The following is a 16,744-nucleotide window of genomic DNA, read 5'->3' on the forward strand; positions in this document are numbered from 1 at the left end:
AAAAGGATAGTAGCATTGTCCCTTTTATTATTTTTATTTTTATTTGGCCTTTCTTTTTTTATTTGGCCTTTATTTTTTTTATTTGGCCTTTTTTTGGGACAATGCTCTATTAATGATGATCATCACACTTCTATTTATTTACAACTCAAAGATTACAACTCGATACTAGAACAAAGTATGACTCTATATGAATGCCTCCGGCGGTGTACTGGGATGGGCAATGAATCAAGAGTGACATGTATGATAAATTATGCATGGTGGCCTTGCCACAAATATGATGTCAACTACATGATCATGCAAGGCAATATGACAATGATGATGCGTGTCATACTAAACGGAACAGTGGAAAGTTGCATGGCAATATATCTCGGAATGGCTATGGAAATGCCATAATAGGTAGGTATGGTGGCTGTTTTGAGGAAGATATAAGGAGGTTTATGTGTGCTAGAGCGTATCGTATCACGGGGTTTGGATGCACCGGCGAAGTTTGCATCAACTCTCAAGGTGAGAAAGGGCAATGCACGGTACCGAAGAGGCTAGCAATGATGGAAGGGTGAGAGTGCGTATAATCCATGGACTCAACATTAGTCATAAAGAAATCACATACTTATTGCAAAAATCTACAAGTCATCAAAAACCAAGTATTACGCGCATGCTCCTAGGGGGATAGATTGGTAGGAAAATACCATCGCTCGTCCCCGACCGCCACTCATAAGGAAGACACTCAAATAACACCTCATGTTTCAAATTTGTTACACAACGGTCACCATACGTGCATGCTACGGGACTTGCAAATTTCAACACAAGTATTTCTCAAATTCACAATTACTCAAATAGCACAACTCTAATATCACCATCTTCATATCTCAAAACAATTATCAAGCATCAAACTTCTCTTAGTATTTAATGCACTTATATGAAAGTTTTTATTATATCAAAAGCAAATTACCATGTTGTTCTAAAGGACTCTCAAAATAATATAAGTGAAGCATGAGAGATCAATTATTTCTATAGAATAAAACCACCATCGTGCTCTAAAAGATATAAATGAAGCACTAGAGCAAATGAAAAACTACTCCAAAAGATATAAGTGAAGATCAATGAGTAGTTGAATAATTATGCAAATATGTGAAGACTCTCCCATTTAATAATTTTAGATCTTTATATTTTATTCAAACATCAAGCAAAACAAAGTAAAATGACATTCTAAGAATGGCAAACATCATGTGAAGAAGCAAAAACTTAGGATCAACCGAAACTAACCGATAATTGTTGAAGAAGAAAGGTGGGATGCCAACCGGGGCATCCCCAAGCTTAGACTCTTGAGACTTCTTGAAACATTATCGTGGGATTCCTTGGGCATCCCCAAGCTTGAGCTTTTGTGTCTCCTTAATTCCTCTCATATCACGATCTCCCTAAATCTCAAAAGCTTCATCCACACAAAACTCAACAAGGACTCGTGAGATAAGTTAGTATAAACCAATGCAAAAACCTTATCATAATCTACTGTCGAAAATCACTAAAATTATTATTCAACATTGCATACTAAATGCCTCTGCATATTTAATAGTCCTATCCTCAAATAGAATCATTAAAGAAGCAAACATATGCAAACATAACAGCAATCTGCCTAAACAGGACAGTCTGTAAAGAATGCAACAAGATCCATACTTCCCTACCTCCAAAAATTATGAAAGAAAATTCCACTGTAGTAAATTTATCAGATCTTATTATGCAAAAGGTTTCAACATTTTATCACATTCTGAGTTTTCTAGGGAATTTTTGCAACAGCGGTAAACTTTCTGTTCTCAAACAGCAACATGTGGACTTGTAAACTAGGCATAGTAAAGGCTATCAATGCCACTTTTATTGAAATAAAAGATGCAAAACATTGTTCTAAATAACAGCAAGCAAATCGTAACAAAATAAATTGACGCTCCAAGCAAAACACATATCATGTGGTGAATAAAAATATAGCTCCAAGTAAAGTTACCGATGAACGAAGACGAAAGAGGGGATGCCTTCCGGGGCATCCCCAAGATTAGGCTCTTGGTTGTCCTGATTCCATAGTCCATCGAATCTTTACCCAAAACTTGAAAACTTCAGAACACAAAACTTAACAAAAAACTCGTAAGCTCCGTTAGTATAAGAAAATAAATCACCACTTAGGTACTGTTGTGAACACATTCTAAATTCATATTGGTGCAATATATACTGTATTCCAACTTCTCTATGGTTCATACCCTCCAATACTACTCATAGATTCATCAAAATAAGCAAACAACACATAGAAAACAGAATCTGTCAAAAACAGAACAGTCTGTAGTAATCTGTAGGTTCCGAGTACTTCTGTAACTCCAAAAATCCTGAGAAATTAGGACGTCCTAGGCAATTTGTTTATTGATCTACTGCAGTTGGAATTGGTATTTTATCGCTCTCTGGTAAAAACTGAAAATTATTCTCGTGAGCGCATACTTTCTGTTTTTTACAGCAAGATCAAATAACAATCACCCAAGAAGATCCTAAAGGCTTTACTTGGCACAAACACTAATTAAAACATAAAAACACATCTAAACAGAGGCTAGATGAATTATTTATTACCAAACAGGAACAAAAATATAAATTGGGTTGCCTCCCAACAAGCACTATGATTTCAATGATGCTCACATAAAAGATAAGAATTGAAACATAAAGAGAGCATCATGAAGAATATGACTAGCACATTTAAGTCTAACCCACTTCCTATGTATATGGATTTTGTGAGCAAGCAATTCATGGGAACAAGAATCAACTTGCATAGGAAGGTAAAGCAAGTAACACTTAAAGATTTTCAACATGTAGAGAGGAAACTTGATATTATTGCAACTCCTACAAGCATATATTTCTCCCTCATAATAATTTTCAGTAGCATCATGAATTAATTAAACAATATAGCTATCACATAAAGCATTCTTTTCATGAGCCACAGGCATATAATTTTTATTACTCTCCACATAAACAAAAAACTTCTCATTCGGAATAGTGGGAGCAAACTCAACAAAATAACTATCATGTGAGGCATAATCCAATTGAAAATTAAAATCTTGATGACAAGTTTCATGGTTATCATTATTCTTTTTAGCATACAAGTCATCACAATAATCATCATAGATAGCAACTTTGTTCTCATAATCAATTGGAACCTCTTCTGAAATAGTGGAATCATTACTAAATAAAGTCATGACCTCTCCGAAACCACTTCCATCAACATAATCATCATAAAAAGGAGGAATGCTATCATCATAATAAATTTGCTCATCAAAACTTGGGGGACAACAAATATCATCTTCATCAAACATAGCATCCCGAAGCTTGTGGCTTTGCATATCATTAGCATCATGGGTATTCAAGGAATTCATACTAACAACATTGCAATCATGCTCATCATTCAAAGATTTAGTGCCAAACATTTTATAGACTTCTTCTTCTAGCATTTGAGCACAATTTTCCTTTCCATCATTGTCGCAAAATATATTAAAAAAATGAAGCGTATGAGGCAAACTCAATTCCATTTTTTTGTAGTTTTCTTTTATAGACTAAACTAGTGATAAAACAAGAAACAAAAAGATTCGATTGCAAGATCTAAAGATATACCTTCAAGTGCTAATCTCCCCGGTAACGGCGCCAAAAAAGAGCTTGATGTCCACTACACAACCTTCTTCTTGTAGACGTTGTTGGGCCTCCAAGTGCAGAGGTTTGTAGGACAGTAGCAAATTTCCCTCAAGTGGATGACCTAAGGGTTATCAATCCGTGGGCAGCTTAAGATGAAGATGGTCTCTCTCAAGCAACCCTGCAACCAAATAACAAAGAGTCTCTTGTGTCCCCAACACACCCAATACAACGGTAAATTGTATAGGTGCACTATTTCGGCGAAGAGATGGTGATTCAAGTGCAATATGGATAGTAGATAACGGTTTTTGTAATCTGAAAATATAAAAACAGCAAGGTAACTAATGATAAAAGTGAGCACAAACGGTATTGCAATGCGTTGAAACAAGGACTAGGGTTCATACTTTCACTAGTGCAAGTTCTCTCAACAATAATAACATAATTGGATCATATAACTATCCCTCAACATGCAACAAAGAGCCACCCCAAATTCACTAATAGAGGAGAACAAACGAAGAGATTATTGTAGGGTACGAAACCACCTCAAAGTATCCGTGGGTATGATTATACGATATGCATCACACAATCTCAGATTCACCTATTCAACCAACACAAAGAACTGCAAAGAGTGCCCAAAAGTTTCTACCGGAGAGTCAAGACGAAAACGTGTGCCAACCCCTATGCATAAGTTCACGAGGTCACGAAACTCGCAATTTGATCACCAAAACATACATCAAGTGGATCACATGATATCCCATTGTCACCACTAATAAGCACGTGCAAGGCATACATCAAGTGTTCTCAAATCCTTTAAGACTCAATCTGATAAGGTAACTTCAAAGGGAAAACTCAATTCATCACAAGAGAGTAGAGGGGAGAAACATCATAACATCCAACTATAATAGCAAAGCTCGCGATACATCAAGATCATATCACTTCAAGAACACGAGAGAGAGAGAGCGAGAGAGAGAGAGAGAGAGAGAGAGAGAGATCAAACACACAGCTACTGGTACATACCGTCATCCCCGAGGGCGAACTACTCCCTCCTCGTCATGGAGAGCGCCGGGATGATGAAGATGGCCACCGGAGAGGGGTTCCCCCGTCCTTCAGGGTGCTGAAATGGGTCTAGATTGGTTTTCAGTGGCTACAGAGGCTTCTGGCGGCAGAACTCCTGATCTATTCTGTTCTTGGATGTTTGGGGCGTATATGGATATATATATAGGAGGAAGAAGTACGTCGGTGGAGCAACGAGGGGCCCACGAGGGTGGAGGGCGCGCCCAGGGGGTGGGCGCGCCCCCTGCCTCGTGGCCACCTCGTTGATTGCCTGACGTATACTCCAAATCTCCTGGATTGCTTCTATTCCAAAAATAACTCTCCCGAAGGTTTCATTCCGTTTGGACTCCGTTTGATATTCCTTTTCTTCGAAACACTGAAATAGGCAAGAAAACAACAATTTGGGCTGGACCTCCGGTTAATAGGTTAGTCCCAAAAATAATATAAAAGTGTATAATAAAGCCCATAAACATCCAAAACAGATAATATAATAGCATGGAACAATCAAAAATTATAGATTCGTTGGAGATGTATCAGCTACGCGTTATTGAACCTGAGCAATCGATCGACTTAACTGAACCCGAGTGATTCCTTCGCTACTGCTGCTAACTGAAGCCGATTGATGTTGCCTCTGGATGAACAGTGAGTGTTGTTGGGGGGTTTGGATGAACAGTTCCCGGTGGGAGGTTGGATGAACAGGACCCCGATCAATCAAGCCGGTGGATGAACAATAGCCAGTGGAGGGCTGGTTGAACAGTAGCCCGTGGAGGGGTGGTTGAACAGGACCCCGTGGAGAGGTATGCTTGAACAGTAGCCAGTGGAGGCTGGATGAATAGGAGCCCGTGGATGAACAGTCACAGGTGGAGGCTGGAGGAGGTCGACGGTGGACGAACAATAGCCCATGGAGGCTGCAGGAGGTCGACGGTGGATGAACGGTAGATCGTGGAGGCTGGAGGAGGGCGTGGCTCCACCAGCGGCCAAGTACGGCCCATCTTCATCAACCAACGCTCAAGACCCTCGCGAGACAGACGACACAAGACCTCCTCAGGGGCAGCCTCACTAGGCTGGCTCGCGAGGAATGGAGAGATCAAGGCAAGGGACACCTCGTGAGGTTTCCGTGACATGAGCCATGACGACCAAGGCCAGGCGAGTGCCAGCGGGCATAGAGTGCCAGTTTCCTCTTTGCTGCTAAAGAGGCAGGCGCAGGCAAGGACTCCCGAGGTGTCAGGTAAAGGTTTCCATATCGGTGCAATGAGACCAAGACCAGTAGGACGGCAAGATGGAGGTCATCATGGAGCCCATGATGGTGTCACCACTAGATCCTTTGGCAGGCGGAGACCACCTTTTGTCAGGATAACTTGTACTCGTTGCCCCCCTTCAAATTGGCCGTTGTGGGATCCCTTCCCGCCTAATATTTGGGGAGAGGACCCGGGACCTAGCCACCACCATATCTAGGGACGGATCATTCATATCACCCCGAACCACACAAGCTCATCGAGCTCAATTACACCTCTCCTCAGGAGGTAGTTCTTCCCTTGTACTTATTCATCCCCAGCCTACAAGGCAATCCACCACACAACACTGGAGTAGGGTATTACACCGCAACGGTGGCCCAAACCAGTATAAACTGTTGTGTCCATTGTTCGTTGGGTTCGGCGAGTTAGGCTTCGAGATCATTGCGAGAGCATGAGCTAGGGGGAGAGAGAGCTTCGTGCGCACCCCAGTGTTCGAACCTCAAGGGTTTGCTGGAACCCGTAATCCGACATTTGGCGCGCCAGGTAGGGGTGCACCGAAGTTCCATCCCTTCGTCGGCTCCGCCTATCCGACCGGTCCCCATGGCCAGCGCGGCTCCTCTGACTGGATCGGCGAGTGACCCCGGCGGCGCCAGGGGGCTCAGGGCCTTCACCCTCGGCCTGCAGCGGGTGCGGTGGCCGCACTAGTTCAAGCCGGAGATGCCGTCCCTCTACAATGGCGCGGCGGATCCATCGACCTTCCTGTTGGCATACGAGGAGGCCGTCTTGGAAGCGGGAGGCGATGACAAGGTCATGGCCAATTGGTTCCCCATGGCCCTCGCTGGCACGCCGCACGCCTGGCTGCTCAACTTGCTAGGATCCTCTGTAGCCTCTTGGGAGGGGCTACGTGGCCTTTTCATCACACACTTCGCGGCACCTGCGCCTGTCGCCGTCGCGGCCCTCCTCAGCGCCTCGCAAGCGTCACCCTCGGACCACCACACCAAGTAGTTCTTTTGCCAGACCGGCGCCGCCTTCGTGCAACGGGGAGCCCCTCCAGGATGGGCAGCGCCCAAGGACGACCTCACCTTCGACTTAGGGGATCACCCTGCTACGACGGTCGGCTCGGGTGCACTCCCGGTGCTCTGCACGCCCACCATCTGCCACGTCGCCATGACCAAGACCCTCATAGATGGCGGAGTGGGCCTCAACATGCTCTCCGTGGACGCTTTCGGCTTGCTTCACGTGCCGTACGGCCGGCTCCGCCCCACCAAGCCTTTCTCCGGAGTCGGCAGCGGGTCCACCAGCCCCTTGGGGTAGATACGCCTCCCGGTCACCTTCGGTACCCGGGACAACTACCGCACCGAGCTCATCGACTTCGACATCGCCCGCATCACCCTCCCGTACAATGCCATCCTCGGGTAACTTGCTCTGGCTCGGTTCATGGCAGCGAGCCATCTGGCCTACAACCTCATGAAGATGTCGGGCAGCAGCGGCGTCCTCATCGTGGCAGGAGACACCAAGGAAGCTCTGCCGGCCCTCAAGCTTACCTTCGGGCCGTAGTGGTAGCGCGCCCAGCCGGCGAAGCCACCCCAGGGACTAAGGAGGCCGCGCCGGCAAAGACGAAGCAACTGTTCACTCAAGACCGGGCCGAAATGAAGCACGTGCCGGTCGAGGAAGGTGGATCCTCGGGAGCCACCTTCACCATAGGTGCCGGCCTCGACCCGGGTCAAGAGGAGGCATTAGTGAAGTTCTTGCGCGCGAACAAGAAGGTATTCGCCTGGGAACCCAAGCAGATGGTGGGGGTTCCAAGGGGGGTAATCGAGCATCACTTAATGGTGTGCCCCAATGTGCGCCCTGTGAAGCAGAAGGCACAGTGACAGTCCACAGAGAAGCAGTCCTTCATCATCCAGGAAACTCGCAAGCTGGAGGCGGCAGGTGTCATTCATGAGGTCCGATAGCCGGAGTGGCTAGCGAACCCCGTCGTTGTGCCAAAGAAAGGCGGGAAGGAACGCATGTGCGTCTATTTCACCAACCTCAACAAAGCCTGTCCCCAAGACCCGTTCCCGCTTCCGCGTATCAACCAGATCATCGTCTCCACTGTTGAGTGCGACCTGCTGTGCTTCCTGGACGCGTTCTCGGGCTACCACCAGATCAAGATGGAAGTGGAGGATGTGGAGAAGACCGCCTTCCTGACCCCGTGCGGGGTGTACTGCTACACCTGCATGCCATTCGGACTGCGCAACGCTGGGGCGACCTTCCAGCGACTGATGCACATCACCCCAGGCCAGCAGCTCGGTAGAAACGCTAAAGCCTATGTCGACGACATCGTGGTAAAATCTCGGGAGGCGCGAACCCTGATTCAGGACCTGGAGGAGACCTTTGCTAGCCCGCGCCAGGTGGATATGCGGCTCAACCCCGAGAAGTGCGTGTTCGGTGTCCCCTCCGGCAAGCTACTGGGTTTCCTTGTTTCTCACAGAGGGATCGAGGCTAACCCCGAGAAAGTCAAGGCAATAGAAGACATGAGCCCACCACAAACCATCAAGGAAATGCAAAAACTTGCAGGCTATGTGACCTCGCTGGGGCGCTTCATCTCCAAGCTGGGGGAGCGCGCTCTGCTGTTCTTCAAGCTGATGAAGAAGAAAGGCCCGTTCAAATGGACCCCAGAGGCAGATCTGGCGTTTCAAGACCTCAAGAGATACCTAACCAGCCCACCAGTGATGGTGGCACCTCATCCCCTCGAGCCTCTGGTGCTCTATCTGGCCGCTACACCTCACTCCGCCAATGCGGCGTTGGTGGCGATTCGGGAGGAGCACCGGTCCAAGGACTCGCAGGGCAATACTGCGCCCTCAGCTGGAATGGTGCAGTCACAAGACGGCGCTGTAAGGCCAAGACGATGCCCACAGACGATCACACCCCACAAGACGGTGTTCAAGGGCCCACGGAGGCCCAGGTGGGCGACCAGGCTCCTGAGGTCCACCCACCTCAGGAGGCACCACAACCTCCTGAGGATATAGGCTCCACTGACGCTCCAGCCCTCGTCGAGCACCCAGTATACTTTGTCAGCACCGTGCTACGGGATGCGAGAGCATGGTACCCCAAGCCGCAGAATCTCTTACTCATGCTCCTGGTGGCCTCACGCAAGCTACGCCACTATTTCCAAGGCCACCCAATTAAGGTCATCTCAGCGTACCCCCTGGAGAGGGTGCTCCGGAGCCCCAATGCCGCGGGAAGAGTCATAGAATGGAACATTAATCTGCAAGCATTTCAGTTGGAGTTCAGCACGACCAGGGTTATCAAGGGAGCTGCGCTTGCCAACTTCATTGCGGAATGGACCGACGCTCTTGAGACCGAAGCGGGCGAGAGCCGATCTCTCTCGTCGGGGAATGAAGCACCGGATGGCTGGATCATGTACTTCGATGGCGCTTTCGCACGACAAGGCGCAGGGGCTGGCGCTGTGCTCATCTCGCCCACCCAAAACAAGCTATATTATGTTGTGCAACTCTGCTTCCAGTGGGGTGAGAAGGTCTCCAACAACATCGCAGAGTACGAGGGGTTGATCGCTGGCCTCAAAGCTGTCGCGGGCTTGGGGTGAAGCATCTTACCATCAAGGGTGACTCGCAGCTCCTCGTCAACTTCTCCAACAAGGTGTACGACCCAAGGGTCGAGCACATGGAAGCATACCTCGCGGAAGTGCGCAAGATGGAGAAGCAATTCCTAGGCCTATAGATACAGCATGTGCCATGCGGCACCAACAAGGAGGTTGAAGAAATCACCAAGAAGGCGTCGAGGCGGCTACCCCAAGAACCTGGGGTCTTCGAAGAGCGACTCTTCAAGCCTTCGGCGACCCCTGCGGCCGTGGAGGCTACATCACCTCGAGAAGAACTTCCTCCGCCACCAGTCTCGGCAGCCCCCGCTTGCGGCCCGACCTCAGGAGCAGGTCTGCTCCTGGCGCTTGAGCCTCAGGAGGGGTGCTGGACCGAGGAATTCAAGGCGTATCTGATGCATGGGACACTGCCGGAGAAGGAGGAGGACGCGGAGCGCGTGGCTCGCAGGCTATGACATACTACATCCAGGATGGTGAGCTGTACAGAAAACGACCAAATGATGTTTCCTTGCGATGCATCTCCAGGGAGCAGGGGAACGAGCTGCTGGCTGACATACACGGTGGAGACTGCGGGCATCACTCATCATCGCGTACCCTGGTTGGCAAGGCGTTCCATAGAGGGTTCTATTGGCCCACGACACTCAACGACGCAACCAAGCTAGTGAGGTTCTGCGAAGCCTGCCAGTTCCATGCCAAGCAAATCCACCAGCCAGCTTAGGGCCTCCAGACCATCCCGCTTTCGTGGCCCTTCGTGATCTGGGGGCTAGACATCATGGGTCCATTCCCGCGAGTGCCTGGGGCCTACCGCTACCTCTACATCGCCATCGACAAGTTCACCAAATGCGCAGAGGTTGAAGCCGTCCGCACCATCCCAGCCGGGTCAGTAGTTATGTTCATCAAGGGCCTCGTAAGCCGTTTTGGGGTCCCTGACCGCAACAGCATTGACAACGGCTCGCAGTTCACTAGCAATCTCTTCAAGACCTATTGCGCTAACCTTGGAACGCAGATTTGCTACGCTTCGGTGGCACACCCCAGGAGCAACGGCCAAGCTGAGCGCGCCAACGCCGAGGTCCTGAGAGGCCTCGTCACCCGGACCTTCAAGAAGAAGCTCGAAGACTGCGGCAGGGGCTGACTCGACGACCTCCAGTCTGTGCTATGGTCCATCCGCACCACCGCCGCCAAGCCAACAGGCGAGACCCCGTTCTTCCTCGTCTATGGAGCAGAAGCGGTTCTTCCTCACGAGGTCTGGCATCGCTCCACGCGGGTCCTAGTGTTTGATGAGACGCAGCAGGATGCCATGCGGGGGATGGACCTCGTGCAGGGGGAGGAACGCCACCGCGAAGCCTCGCTCCGAGCGGCAAGATACCAGCAGGAGCTACGACGGTACCACTATCGCAACGTCCGCTCCAGGATGCTTGAGGTGGGCGATGTTGTCCTGAGGATGGTGCTCTCCAGGGAAGGGCTGCATAAGCTCTCACCCATGTGGGAGGGCCCGTTTAGGATTGTCTGCGTCTCCAGGCCTGGCGCCGTGTGCCTGGAGACGCTCTCCCTGCAGGCCCCGCGAGGGGGGCTGGACAGGTAGTATGCGCGAGCGCACTCCCCTGGTCCCCACGGGACGTTCTTGTCTGAGATTTTGATCAGCGCATCCCCCTCTAGTCCGTGCCCCATGGGTACCGCAACTCGGTGCGTATGGCCATAACCAACCCATAACTGAGGCCTCGCGCATGAAGGAGTAAAGATTTGTTAACAAGTTTTTGCAGCTTCGCGATGCAGCCTCGCGATGTTACCCGAATCAACAGTGGGGAAGCCCCGCATGGTGCCCAGAGACACGCACCATGATGAGGTCAAAGCTACCCTGGATGCATCGAGTTAAGTTACCCCTCTACACCCGTATAAGGCATAGATCTTGCAACACAACCCGGAAACAATAAACGCACCATAAAAGCGACATAAGCACCACAGTTCATTACCCGCCCTCACAGGGCCCCGAATTCATTTTTGACAATGCAGGGGAAAGGGAAAGAGAAGACAAGCAAAAGCAGCTCCCACAACGCGGCTGCTCACGAGGGTCGGCCCCCGGACTCAGCCAGAGCCCTCCTCAAGCTTCACCGGGGCGCAACGACGGGATGACCCGCCACCATCCTTGAAGCGGGCCCAACGACGTGGCGGCTGGTCGTAGCCGCCGCCGCTGGAGCTTTCACCGGAGGAGGAGCTGCCGTAGCTGGGCGAACCGTGATCGCCGCCGCGGGCAAGGTCACCTCATGCTCGTCGCGGCCATTGCCAAGGCCAAGCACCTCGCCACCATTGTCTTCGTCTTTAGGGCAGCATCCAGCACGGCGACCGTCTTCCCCGAACACCCTCATGAAGAGGGTCGCTGCACCGTCGTACTTGAAGTGGAGGGTGCACCGCATGCCTAGGCCGCACGCGCGAGCGAACGTCTACCAGCCATGGGCCAGGGCTACGTTGCCTATGGCAGAGACCTCCATCGCGACCCATGAAGCCTTGCTGCAGCAGCCGTCGGCCTGTAGCCAGAGGCCGCTGGGACCTGGGGCCGGCAGTTCACTCACAAAGGAGCGTGGAAGTTGAAGCCAAGTGCCGGCCGGGTTCGCCGACCACACGACAAACTCCGGCAGCACCTCTGCCGAGTGGAAGCGCAGCCGGGGAGGCCGGGCGACCATGGCGCGCCTCCCCTCATCGACGGGGATGCCTTGACCTAGGCGACTCATGCCGCGCGAGGGAGCGCCGTCGTGGCTGCCAAGGACGATGTCGGACCCCGAAGGAGTCCGCCCACGCCTGCGAGGAACCGCAGCGGGGGTCGCGGCATGCTTGCGCGGGCGGCCGCGCCCCCTCTTAGGCGGTGGCGAGCCAGGCCCCTTGTGACGTCTGGATAATTAAGCTACAGTAACCTTCTGCTAATGGTGCCATATCATCATGTTACTGTTGGTAATCTTCACTTGATCCAAATCACAATTCAAATTCAAATCGAATCTAAAGTCAAAAATTCATATTTGTCAGTCATGAAATCTAAAATGTTCATCTGGTGGCAAATAATCCATAACAAATATTGGTGGTGAACCAACATTTTTGCAAGGTGTTTAAATGGCGTAAACCAGTTAAAGAAGTGGCTAAAACAATAGATTAAATGCCTTTTTAAATTATAAAAGTTTCAAACTATTTCAAAAGCCTCCAAAACTTTTGTGGCAGGGCTCAATTTTTTTCCTAGTATTTGTTTTGTCCACCTCCACATATTTGCAAAGTCATTTGATGGCTTAACTAAATGCAAATGGAGGTTGTTAAAAGAAAACAATATAAAAAACAAAGGATAACGAAAAAAAGGGCCTCCCCTCCCCTGTGGGCCTCAGCCCAGCTGGCCTCTGGACCAACCAGGCCGGCCCACTCCGTCCTCCCTTATCCCCCCACGCGCCCGAAATATCTAGTAGAAGCCCCCACTCCTCCTGACCCCCGATCCACTTCCCCCACCCCCACGATCCCCTCTCTCGCACGACCCCCCTGCCCCGCTCGATCTGGACGCCCTCCCGCGCCCAGGGCGCCCGTCGCCATCGCTGCCTCACATCGCTCCCCGACGCCCGTCCGCGCGTTGCCTTGTCCCCTCCACCCCTGATTTGGAATTGGGACTCGGCCACGACGACGCCGCCGCTTGGAGCCCCCTCGCAGGAACCAAGACGCCGCCAACCGATGCCACGCCATCGCCGAACCTCCCCCCCTCGCCGGATTGTCCCCGTCCTCCTCCACACCGGCTCCTACGAGCCTCGCCGACCCCCCTACTCGGCAACGGCTGTGAGCGCACCACCCCCCTCCATCTTCCCTCTTTCTCCGTTGCCGCGAGCATCGCCCCCCTGCTCGTCACCGCCTAGGGCCGCTCCGGTCGGCCGTGCCACCCGCTCGCCCTTACGTCTGCGCCCGCTTGCCTCCCGCCGGCGCCCGAGCGCTGTTGCAGCCCGCCAATGCCTGCGCCCCGCCTCCGCCAGCCTCTGCCGCCTGCTCCACCTTGCCCCTCCGCGCTGCCTCCGGCCACCGGCCTCCCGCTCGTTCGGCCGGCCGCGCCGTGGCCGCTGGCGCGTGCACGACCATGGTCGAGCGGCTGAACGTGTGGCATTGTGCCACTGCCGCGTGGGCCACCCCCCTCACAAATTAGTTAGGACTGATTTTTAGGATTAGTTTAACCCTAACTAGTCAGTGGCATGTGGGGCCTGCTATTAGAATTAAAGTGTTAAAATAAATTAGGTTTGCCTATGGCAATGACACATGGGGCAACTTGCACTGTCCATCTGTTGACTAGTCAAATATTGACTGGGTCAACTCTGCTCACTGACCCCACATGTCATCCTCTGGTACACAGATCTAGGTGCACCTAGCGTTTTAATCTTTATTTTCGAATTAAGGGTAACTTCAGAATATTGTTTAAAACTTTGAAAATTAATATAAAATAAACCATAGCTCGGATGGAAAAACTTTGTACATGAAAGTTGCTCAGAACGACGAGACGAACCTGGATACGCAGCCCATTCGTCCGCCACGCCTCCCTAACATAGCGAACATGGAACTTTCCCCTTCTGGTTCATCTGTCCGAAAACGCGAAACACCGGGGATACTTTCCCGGATGTTTCCCCCCTTCGCCGGTATCACCTCCTACCGCGTTAGGTCACACCCGGCACATCTCACTGCCATGTTATGCTTTGTGGTGCTATGTTTGCTTTATATTTACTGTTTCTTCCCCCTCTTCTCTCTGGTAGACCCCGAGACCGACATTGATGCGATTGAGTACGACTACATCCCCGACGACCCCTCCTTGCTAGAGCAACCAGGAAAGCAAACCCCCCTTGAGCATTCCGATATCGCACATTTCTTTCCCTCTCATGCTTGCATTAGGACTGCTACTACTTTATGTATGATCCTACTCTAATGCATAGCCTGATGTTGTTACCTGCTTTCATACCTTACCTGCTTATCCTAAACTTCTTAGTATAGGTTGGTTAGAGATCCATCAGTGACCCCCTACCTTGTCCCAGTTGCCTCGCTTTATGTTCGATGACTCGATCAACGTGATCGATGTCCAGGCCCCGACACCACACATCACCCCCTAGTTGTACGGCTCTGCAGAGTTACCATCGAGTGCCGAGGGTGGAACCTCTTACATCACTCATGATGAGACCTCTATAGTGTAGCTATTCGGTCATGGACATCGAGGGTGATTTCCTCCTTAACCACTTCCGATACGGCTCTGTCGTGCAACCCCTCAAGTCTGAACCTCGAGGGTGGATCCTCTTACATTCACCTTGATGATAACATCGAGTGGAATTCACCGGGGATGATTCCTCGGGTTTCCCCCTTGGTGTCAGACACCTAGTTACTATGATTACTATGACTTGACACTGAGCCATGTTACTAAAGACGAGTCTACCCTGAGGGGTACCCGCGCGAGCTTAATAGCGAGTGATGTGTAGTCGGGTTGACCTAGAAGGTGCCCACGAGATACTTACGAGGCATGGCCGGGCATTCTTAGCCCTTGCCGCAAGTACTCGAGACGGGGCAACGGGGTCACATCTTTCGTGAGTCTTTGCTTGTTACCGCGCATTCCTAATCCACAACGATTTGGATATTTGATACGAGGGGCCTCTGGACTGATAGCACTAATCATCACATGGGCATTGTATGGGCGTTCTGCATCATATACATTAGCCGAAGCTTAATAGACGGCAGCTACTGAGCGGCGCACGCCTGGTTGGACTGGTAAGCACCTGCCTTTTTGAAGGGGGTAGCTAGGTCTGCTCACCGGCCGCCCACGCAATGTGCAGGAGTTCCTGGGGCGATGGCCCATGACCCCTGGGGGCATAGGTTTAGTCCGGCGTGCTAGCCTCTCTATTAAGCCTAGGTCGGGTTGCAGCATATTGTTTGGCCAAGGCCGGGCATGACCCAGGAAAGTGTGTCCGGCCGGAGTTAATCGAGCGTGGTGGGTAAGTTGGTGCACCCCTGCAGGGAAGAAAACATCTATCGATAGCCTGTCCTACGGTAACGGACACTTGGAGTTGTATCCCGATCGATACAACTAGAACTGGATACTTGAGATGAGGATTGGATATGAGGTGATGAATGGATAGTATGGCTCAGGGATTGCTTTCTCGCAGGGAGTCGAGAAAGGATCTTTGGTCGAGGTTGATAACACTGCTACTACTTTACATTATGTTGATTTGTACTCTTCTATATGCTGCAAGATGCTTGAAGATGCTTGTCTTCGATAGGCTAGCCTTTCCCCTTCCTTTCTGGCATTCTGCAGTTTAGTCCATAGATACAACCCTTTTTCTTTGATACAGATGCATACTTAGTTTAGATCTGATGTAAGTCTTGCAAGTACTTTGGATGAGTACTCACAGTTGCTCTGCTACCTCTTTTCCCCCCATACCCGATTGTTGCGACCAGATGACGAGTCCTAGGAGCCAGACGACACCACTGAAGACTACTGCTACCCCGAGGGTGCATACTACTACGTGACGGCCGCTAACGACTTGGAGTAGTTAGGAGGCTCCCAGGCAGGAGACCTTGCCTTTTCGATTGTTGTTGTTTTTGTGCTAGCCTTCTTAAGGCAAACTTGTTTAACTCATGTCTGTACTCAGATATTGTTGCTTCCGCTGACTCTTGTGTATTCGAGCTGATGTATTCGAGCCCTCGAGGCCCCTAGCTTGTAATATAAAGCTTGTATTATTTTAATTTGTGTCTAGAGTTGTGTTGTGATATCTTCCCGTGAGTCCTTGATTTTGATCGTACACATTTGCGTGTATGATTAGTGTACGGTCAAATCGGGGGCGTCACACCCCTCCTCGCGAGCTTTCTCCTTCTCGGCGGCCGAGAACCTCTTCACTGGCGCCATGGGTGTCGCAGCAAGGAAGAAGAAGGAGAAGAAGGAGGAGTGGAGGAAGAGATGGGTGAAGGGGGCTCCGCCCCCTTCTCATTTATAGCCAAGAGGAGGCCAACCGCCGACCTCCACGATCTAAGGTAATGATGCCATTTTTCTGCATGCAACGGGGACTAGTAAAGTCGGGCAGTTGCCGAGGCAGCATGGGGAAGCGGAGACGCCCACGACCCATCAATCGCCACGCGTCAATCAAGTCCGCAGGCTGTTAGGGCCCGCGACGCTCTGCACTTGACCCTTGGCTTTGTCGCGAAGCCAAGCGTGAGCACACCTTGGCCC

The 16,744-nt window shown here is 50.7% G+C and overlaps 1 long non-coding RNA gene across 1 annotated transcript; it reads left to right on the forward strand.

Annotated features, from left to right (window-relative positions):
- Window positions 1-13,025: 13,025 nt before the first annotated feature.
- Window positions 13,026-16,271, forward strand: LOC147979180 (uncharacterized). Its single transcript, XR_015599688.1, has 2 exons — window positions 13,026-13,335; window positions 15,976-16,271. It is a non-coding gene; the product is annotated as an uncharacterized LOC147979180 (long non-coding RNA).
- Window positions 16,272-16,744: the final 473 nt, after the last annotated feature.

This window comes from Triticum urartu, chromosome 3A (assembly GCF_056163025.1).
Source record: "Triticum urartu cultivar PI428250 chromosome 3A, HENAU_Tu73, whole genome shotgun sequence".
NCBI lineage: Eukaryota > Viridiplantae > Streptophyta > Magnoliopsida > Poales > Poaceae > Triticum > Triticum urartu.